Genomic DNA, 10036 nt, shown 5'->3' with positions numbered 1-10036 from the left:
TCTGCAAAACTAGAGCGACCCTTGGTAGCGTCGTGCTCCTCAACTTCGACTCTATTCAGGTCCAACTCCGAATCTTGACATAGGTGAGCATTTGCTTGGTAGGAGCCGAATCATGGTACGAGCTACTGGTAAAGGAAGGAATGGCTATGGAGGCCATGGCCATGGGAAACAGAGGAGAGCCTCCGCATCTCAGACAAGTCAACCCAGTTCATATGGGGGCACTAGGCGTGGGTGCAAATCAACTTCTTGTATTATTCATGAAGCCGCTCAAGCTTATCATTCAAGCAGTTCCAATCCGGTCAAGCAGCTTATTGTATATTGGGAAGAAGAGATTCGACAAACCGAGGAGGGATTTGAAATTGATTCAAAAGATTGGCAAACTCTAACTCCAGACCCAGGTCATAGTCGTGGCAGATCCGCTCAATATAAACAAACAATCCACTTATTTTGGATGATGAAAAGCATCTTGGTCAAAGCCTTGGAGAAATTTCCACCTGATATGCATTTGTTCTCCTCTGGACACTCAGATTACACCAAAGAGTTTCAAAATATTTAGATTCAATTGCAATAGTAGAATGGTCGGCTTAGCCACATAGAGCAATACATCCCCTATTTTCCTCACACGGAGTTGCCAAGTTCCACTGGGAAGGACCCTGCTCCGTTGGATTCAGCTGATGATGAGTAGTGACAGTGCATTTTTTGTTACAATTTTGTATGAGGCAGTTTTAAAATTTTAGACATATTAGTAGTTATGTTTATAGATATCTAGTAAACAAGGAGAACAAAGACTCTCAGACATATATAGCGTGGCTCGCTAGACTTATTATTTTTTGTTTTTCGATGGCATATTTTGTGGTTAGGTGGCCAACAGATTTGGTTTCCCTCAAGGTAGGTTGAGACCACACATACAGATATAACCTGCTTTATATTTGAAAATTAATAAAAATGTACCCCAAACTTACAATAAATATATATATATATAAAATTTAATTTAAATAATAGAATATTAAATTTCATTAATAATTATATTTTCAAATTTTTATAATTATATTAAATATTTATCTTAATTAATTAAAATTGAAACTTTTTATAATTATATTAAATATTTATTTTAATTAATTAAAATTGAAAAGAAAAAACTATTGTAACTAATATTCTTTTATATGAAATTATCGACAAACAAATTTTCAATTTGAAAACAAGCGATGCTAAATAATTATGGAGGCTCAAATTTTTTGTTGATTCATCCATATACATGCTTTATCTGCAATGCCACCAAGAGAAATGTTGCAGCCTTATTATATGATGTAACATGATAGAGGAATTTATATAGGGTTGACTTGTGGAGTGGTAATGAGATTTCTTCCCACTGAATTTTTTATAAAATATTATTTAATCATTATGTTAAAGAGTTAGAATAAAGTGTATAAATTAAGGTGGTTTTAAAAGGAAAAGTTTGTAACCGCGTGAATTAAAGAAGTTTAGTTAGTGTTATCTTATATTTATTTTATAAATAAAATATTAATATTAATTCTAGTTTATTGATTTTAAAATATATTCAATTTATTTTTCAAAGATATATCTCACTAGAACAATTAGTTTTTAAAATATATTTATTTATATTTTAGATGTAAAATGTCAAATTTTCTAAATAAATTTTTCAATAAAAATATTATTGTTGTTGTTGTGTAGGATTGGATTCTCCATTGCCTCAATGCATAATTATAATTATGCAATACTTCAATATACCAATTAGTAAAACTTAAATTGTCTGGATTGTAAACTTTAATACTAACTTAAATTCAGTGTTTTTACTTTAATTTAACTATATTTAGTTTATTTTAGTTTAAGTATATTTAAACTATACGCGAGTTTATGTTGGAACGGTCGGGGCAGTCGGTTTACACGCCCCTCGGCTGGTATAGAGTCCTGCGGAGACTGCGCCAGCAGCATATTTGGGCCATGGCCATATGTACTATGTACAGTTGTATTATGACATATATAGCTTCTTCAGCGGGGCCCCGCCCCCCTGAAAAAAAAAAATATATTTAAACTAAGTTGTGGGTACTAGCTACTATGCCGCCCTGTCGCCCTTGCTTTACCGTATTAGCTATTAGTATGTGTCAATAATTCATGTAATTATAAAATGCGTGCAAGTAAAATAGCTTTCCATGTTTGCGATGTTTTAAATCTTTTATCCAAAGGATTGTATATAATATTTTCATTATATCCATCATAATAAAGTAGGAGTTGGTAAATAACCATGGTCACAATAAATTTTGGAAGAAAATTCTCATTTGAAATTATAGTTATTTATCGTATTATTTTTTTATAATCACTAAATAATCACTTAGTGAAAGTTAACTACTTATTTTCCTACCTAATGAAAATTTGATTAAATATAAGAAATATTCTATGGAATATAATTATTAGTATATATCCATGTTAACCATGAAGTAAGAACATTGAAAGGGATTCTAGGGGTGTTAGCATGAATCAATGTTGGTTTATTTTATTATATATTTTTATAAAAAATTTCCATAGAAAAATCGTAACCGTAACCTTTTATAAATCTTTTCTTAAGATTTATAAAATTAAATCTTTTCTTAAGATTTATAAAAAGTTAAATAAGTACATGCATGAGAATACAAAATTTGGGCTTTAATTGTTCAATGAAAATTTGATTAAATATAAGAAATATTCTATGGAATATAATTATTGTATATATCCATCTTAACCATGAAGTAAGAACATTGAAAGGGAATATAATTATTGTATATATCCATCTTAACCATGAAGTAAGAACATTGAAAGGGATTCTAGGGGTGTTAGCATGAATCAATGTTGGTTTATTTTATTATATATTTTTATAAAAAATTTCCATAGAAAAATCGTAACCGTAACCTTTTATTAAGATTTATAAAAAGTTAAATAAGTACATGCATGAGAATACAAAATTTGGGCTTTATAGGAACAATTAAGCCCACAATATAAAAAATGATCATCCAAAAGAAAACATATCAATCAGTATGTCTACTACTACAGTTTATGAGACTGCAGGTTCTGCCATCAACAAAAAGACTATCCGTTTTGATCCATCAAAGAAAATAAGAGGAGCATTACAAGAAGAGTTTTCTAGATTTCCAGGAAAGACTAATGTTGATGGAAGAGGTTTGACCCCTCTACTGAGTCGCTGACCTGCCATATGCCTTGATCCTGTCTAGCACCAGCTTTAGATAACACACATGCTTCTGCATGTTGCTCCCTATATATATGACAACATGTAATAATGTCAAACACACATGCTTCTGCATGTTGCTCCCTATATATATGACAACATGTAATAATGTCAAATGATGATTTTAACTGAACAATTTCATCATAAATAGGCAACAAAGTTATATTGTGACATGTCTCGACAACATTGAACCAAATGACCACATTGAGGGAATCTCCAAAGATTTGGAGGAATCTGCAGCCCAGTTCCAATGCCCAACACACCAGAAGCTTTAGGGTGAGAAGTTCCACAAAATTGTTTGTCTCTCTTCCCAGGCCTACCTTTGACTTCAAGGAGTGATGACTGTCTAGGAATAACATTATTCCACCACTGCACATCCCCTGATCATTGCAAGCCCCATCAAAATAGGCCCATGGAATCTGTTGATTGATTTCCTCTACTTCTATTCTTTGGACTGTTGGGGCAAGGACTTTAGAGTGCATCATGGAAAAAATGGCAACTATATATGTAGCTATATGTGAGGAAGAAGAGGCATTATCTCTTAAGATCGACTTGTTTCTGGCGAGCCAAACCCCCCAACAGAGGAGGGGAGGGATATTCCTTAACATATTGTTTTAAATGATATCCCACCATTGTTTCCAGGCTTCCTCAAGTGATTCACCATCCCATACTGAATTAATTCCTAAGATTTGACAGACTGTGTCTATATTTCGCAATGTGAAAGGGCTTTTAGAAAAAGATGCAACATCGATTATTCCTTGTTTCTACATAGGGTACGCCAACTCAGTCCCACTTTACCTCTTCAATGTAAATTGTTCCATGTTGGAACTTTATCCCGAAGAACCCACCAAATAAAGAGCCTTGCTTTGGCGTGACAGGATAATTTCCATGTACATTTCCACCACCACACTTGAGCATTCTGGAGTTGTCTCTTAAATTGAAAAAGACACCCATATTTTGGAGCTTAGGAACCTGAAGGAACATAGATCCATTTTAGTTCATCATCTCTCTCTCTAATTCTGACATGCGATCTTTTTAGCTCAGTTACATACTCCTGCCATAGAGGAGCATACTCCTCATTCAACTGTAACTGATCCACCCTTTATCACCCTTGGCCGCAGAGAGAAGTTCTTCGATCATCTATCGCCTGGCTTAGAAATGTTATTCCTTATTTGTTTAGGCAACGCACCATATTAGGTGGAAACCTATAGCTTTCTGAGCCTCCAATCTAGGGTTCTAGGCCAATCTGAAGCTTTTCCCCATTTTTTACCTCCCAGGCTAGATTGGAACCCTCAATGTTAAAAACCACTACGATTTCCTTCCAAACGACAGAGGAATTGGGGGTCCATTTGACGATGTTTCTTATCCAATCTTCTATTGTTTGGGGCAAGATATATTTCCCATGCATAGCAGATTTTCAACAACAATTAACCTCTAGCTGTATTTTGCTGATAGTGATTTGGAAAAGGATGAAATATATTTCTGTCCCCAGCCACCACAAGCTTTTGGCAGTGCGATATTTTCCGACGCAACCCAAGGAAGGGTACTTTCTTCTTTATTACCCGCCCATAGGAATATCCCACATATTCTTCTAATAGTCCGTAGAATACCTTTCGGTGCACATGTCATAGTTGTCCAATATACCGAAATAGCTTCTAAAGCTGACTTGATCATCATTAAGCGCCCTGCTCTCGACAACCATTTGAGGCTCCAATGATTTATTCTTTTTTCAACCTTTGCCACTAACAACCTCCAACCCTCCTTCTCGTAGTCATTTGCTTTTAGGTGAAACCCCAAAACATTTGAAACTTTCCTTGATTGGCTTTGCCTCAAAAGGCAATACACGTTGAACTTCCAAATTTTGTTACTGAGACATGCCTGAGCATGACAAGATTGATTTTCTGTCATTGAGAATCATCCCTATATCTTTCTGAAATAAAATCAAGGCCTATTTTAAGCACTCAATATGCCATCTAGAACAATAGAATATCAACAAAAAGAAGAAGATGGGTGATGAACATATTAGGTGCCACCTCGATTCCTTGCAACACCCCCCTCCGCTTGGCATCTAAGAGAAATCTAATAAGCCCTTCGACTGCTAGAAGGAAAAGAAGGGGGAATAAAGGAAACCCTTTCCTGAGACCTCTCTAAGAGTGAAAGAAGGGGGATGTTGACCTGTTGATCAAGACCACAAAGGAGACATTCGTTATATACCCCATGATCCAGTCTATAAAAGGAATTTCAAATCCTAAATGAGTCAGAAACATTCTTAAATAGATCTAACTTATTCTGTCACAGGATTTGGAAAGATGATTTTTTTCTATGACTCCTTTTAGCTTCCTGTTTTTGATGTTGTGTAATCCTTCCTGAGCCACCCTGATGACTTCATGTATTTGTTTCCCATCTAAAAAACAAACTGTTATCTTTAGATATTCTTAGCGAAAATGGGTCTAAGGCAAACTACAATGATATTAGAAATAATCTTGTATATGTAGTTACATAAAAAGATTGGCCTATAATATTCAAAGGACATAGGATTGTCTACCTTCTAAATTAAGGCTAGGAAGGTGGAGTTGAAAGGTTTATAGATCCTTCCATTTGTCCTAGAATATTCAACAACACTTAATAATTCATCTCCTATCAAATAAAACAAAACCTGGAATAATTCCACAGTCCAACCATCCGATCCTGGACTCTTGTCCCTCTGCATGGACTTAAGGGTGTCTTCTAGCTCCCTCCTTGAAATTGGAGCCATCAACATCTGGTTATCTTCTTCCTCTATCAATCGAGGAAAGAGTTTGGCGACTCTAATTACATATGATAGGGTAGCCTCTTCTAGAGCTCGGTAGAGGCTTTTGAGATAATCCTTGCCTAAGGAAGCAATTTCATCAAAATATTTTTCAATACTCCCCAATTTTCGTCTCCACTTTTTATCCATACATCCCTGCTCTTAAGTCTCAACTGTTCTTCCTGGTCTAGAAGAATCCTTCTTTTTCTTTTTTCTAACTCTATAATCCTATTCTTGGCTTCTTCTGACTCGTATCCACCTTCTTCCACAACCTCCATTATTTCAAGTTCTACCTCTATTGACTTGAGGTCCTCCTTATCCCTTAATCTCTTAAGTTTTGCCCATTGAATCATATCTTGTTTCACTCTTTTAAGATTCTCCATGAATTGCTGAGTTGTTGTTCAGGGCTCCTCAATTCTGAAAGGATCCAAATCTCATGGACTAGTTGAAGGTAGCTCTCTTCCTATAACCATGAGGAAGTAAAATTAAAGGGGCTTCATGTCTTTGGAATGCCACTCTTAATTTTGAGGAATATTGGGTGGTGATTCGAGTGTCCTTCAGAACCAACCCACTGCACAAAAAGTTGAACCTTGTCTGCCATATCCTCAACCATCAGGAACCTACCCAGCCTTTTTTCCACCATTTCACTTATGGTATGCCTGTTCCTCAAAGTGGGTTTGAATTGGATTAAATTCAAATCAATAAGCCTGTTCTGAGTAAATTTTGTTGCAAAAAACATTGCCATAGGATCTTCCTGAGCATGGGGCCCCCACATCTTAAATGCTCTGAGAGAGAAATTCATATCCTCTCCTACCACCAGATTACCCGTCTTCATAAATGATTTTTTCAAAAGAGAAAGCCAAAAAAGTTCTCTCTCCTAACATGGCCCATAGATGTTTATGAAATTCAATTCCATGTGAATTTCAGTAGAGTAGATTTCTACACCAAGAACCTGCTTAGAACTCCATGTATTTAGAAGTCTAATCTTGCTCAAATTAAAGCTTGTTGATAAGCCTCTCGAGCGCCCTCTCACATCTATGGAGAGGAAAGACCATCCTGGAAACACCTTACAAATAATTTTAGATATATTGTCCTCGAGCCTAGGGTTTCTTGGAGTATGATAGTATCATGACATGCGGATGAAACAAGTCTCTTCAAAGCTAGTTTCTTGCGGGTACTAGCTAAAACCCTATAGTGGAAAGAGTCAGCAATCATTGGGGAACCAAACCTAGGGTCTGCACTGCTCTAGGCGCCCCTTCCAAGGAACTTTGCTTGCCATCTGCGATTTCAAGTCTAGATTTCAACTGGGCTTTTGAGATATTGGATTTCCTACCCCAGGATTTCGCTGCCACCAAGATGTGAAAGGAGTTCCCTGAGACCCCCCGACTGCCCTAAGGAAAAATATTTTGGCCCTCTAGGGTGAAGATTATATGGATTGGATATGTTCAGCTGGGAGTCAGTTTTTGAGCTTGACTCAATAAGGGGTTGAGGAGGAGGAATAGTGGTTACAATATTGTCCAGAGGTTCACAGGGTCTATTCAAATATGAATTAATAGTATTTAGAAAGGGCCTGGAAGTACTAGTCTCCGTCAAAGTTGAAATAGAGGCATTAACATTTGGAACAGAGTTGGGGGAAGAAAGGAATTGGGGGAAGAAAGGAATAGTACCTGGGGGGGGGGGGGGAGTCTGCTCAGAGGTGGCGATTGGTTTTGAGTCTCTAGTGGCTGCATGTTCTGGCTTGATCTCTTGTCGCCTTCCCTCATCCATATCCATTCTACTAAACTGACCTGGCAAAGGTTGCATTGGCCCTGGAGGAGAGGGACTTATGCCCACACCTCCTTCCTACATGTTAGCTTTGTCTTGTGAACCCCACAAGCCTCTATAGCTTGACATACATGTGTTCTACCTTTCTTCCCTTTGAATCCCAGCAGGAAATCCCTTGCCATGTGCCTGCGTTGATGGCACTGATTGCATCTAAATGGAAGTTATTCATAGTCCAGCTATTGACGATGGAATCCCCCTTCGTAAGACAATTTTATATTTTCAAACAACCCCTCACGAGGATTAAGCTTGACAAGGATTCTGGCCACCCTTCTGGTTCTTGAAGTAATAAAGAACATGCATGCTTCCAAAAATTCTCCAATTTTGTTTCCATCAGCCTTGAAGACATCATTTGTCCACATTTAAGGTGGTAACACTGGCAATCTAACCCACACTAGTACTTCTTCCAACTTTTCCCTGTGTGCATCAAACAGAGACTCCACCTCTTCAATATGATTGACGTTGATCCTATTATCTAGTTTTTTCCAAGTGCCCATGCCATGGCTTATTCTTTTTTGAATTGCACATAAAGTAACCGCTCACCAATATTGTTACCTCTGCCTCCCCCGCCCAGGAGTCCTTCCATGAATTATTTTCCTATTATCTGATTTATGTTTCCATGAAGTACTCCCCTTTCACCCTGCCCACCATAATGTGCTTGGAAACCATCGTGGCTGAATCAAAATGGATTTACTTAGCAAGGATGAGGTTATTGTATTCTTCTCTCCTAAGAAAACCTTTGTTCTTTTTCCTCTTTGACACACTCCTACAGTTATCCTCTCCCTCTGATCCAGATTCTACCTCTACCTGCTTCTTCCTGCCGAGAAGACCGCTCTTTCCCTGGTCCTCTCCACTGACTCTGTCTCTAGTTAGTGCATTCCCTTATGAGCTTTCTCTCACTATTTCCTGAAGAATACCTTGTGAATTTCCTTGTTTGCATGTCCTCGGATTCACAGTCCCTTGGATACCATAACCCCCAAACCCTGGATATGGTATGGTCCCATCTCCCGCTCTTTGAATGCTCTCATTTTTAATGATGGAAAGAGCCTCAAGAATGGATTTTTTTTGTTTCCACTACAAACCCAGAAACACTTGAGTGCACTAAAGAATTTTCTCAAGAGGTGCCTACAAATAGATCTGTGAAGAAATTTTCCAGCGATGTGAGTTTCTTTCTGACTTGCGGGTCCTGTCAGCTCTCTATGAGGGTTCTGAGCGAAATATGCATTTCCTTCCTTACCCAGATCCCCTTTTCCTTTCGGCTGCCTATAACCCCGCCTCTCAGAATCTAGGTTTTGAAGACCACTGGTAATTCTCAACCCACAAATTTTTACTACATCCTCTAAACCCCCCGTGAAAACTATATTTTGTGCACATGAAACATTGAAGGTTTGAGATTCTGGAAAGGGCCTACGTACCATTGTTTCTGTTAGACTGAAGTGTCGGTTGCTTCTGAGATTCGATGAAAATGCACTGAATTTCCTGGAAGGATTCTTCCTCCCCTGATATGGTTCTTCCGCTACCCATTTTCCGACTATTTCCTTCACCACACAATCTCTCGACGTTGTAGAATGCAGAAAGTCGGCCCTTGGGAAAAATGGAGGCTTACCTGGAGGAGGGATCTTTGCTAGGTTTTGTTTATTGGGTTCCAACCCCCAAACTGCCAGAATGTCCATCAAATCTAGCTCCAACTCGACCCGCCCTTCCTCTTTTACCATTTCCCTTCAGTAAAAAATTTCCACTGTTGTGAAAAACTCTATTTTTCCATCGTTCTCCACCTTTAACTCTCCGATCTCCAGGTAAACTTTTTCTTCATCTCAACGGTTCAAGGTAAACGATGCAGTGATAGGGACTCCTACTCAGAAACCAAAGAAACACATGCTACCCTCCACGTACTCCTGCCATTCTGAAGGATACTCTGACAGATTCCTATCGTTCTCAGAGTTGTAGCCCCAAACCCCAGTTGTAGCGGCGACCCCCATCCCTCCCTCCATATTGGTGAATATTTCTATATTTTTATAATTATTATGTTTTTTTTAGTTTTTTACTAATATGATTGGATTTTTATTTTTTATTAAGTTTAATTTATGAATTTTACTAATATTACCCATTTAATTGGGTTGCAGATACAACTTGCTAGTTCTCAATGTAACAGGTTTATAGATTAAGAGAAAAAGTAACAACATAAGCAA

At 37.5% G+C, this 10036-nt stretch overlaps 1 long non-coding RNA gene across 1 annotated transcript; it reads right to left on the bottom strand.

The window, feature by feature from the left end:
- Positions 1-2894: 2894 nt before the first annotated feature.
- LOC149237969 (uncharacterized) lies at positions 2895-9684 on the bottom strand. Its single transcript, XR_016246356.1, has 2 exons — positions 9263-9684; positions 2895-3265 (listed from the first exon to the last, which is right to left on the bottom strand). It is a non-coding gene; the product is annotated as an uncharacterized LOC149237969 (long non-coding RNA).
- Between the last annotated feature and the right edge of the window lie 352 nt (positions 9685-10036).

This window comes from Pinus tabuliformis, chromosome 8, assembly GCF_031772625.1.
Source record: "Pinus tabuliformis cultivar Carrire ecotype Pingquan chromosome 8, CPIR1, whole genome shotgun sequence".
In the NCBI taxonomy this organism is placed as follows: Eukaryota; Viridiplantae; Streptophyta; class Pinopsida; order Pinales; family Pinaceae; genus Pinus; species Pinus tabuliformis.
Note: the sequence above shows the minus strand (reverse complement) of the source record. Positions and strands in the feature narration are given on the sequence as shown.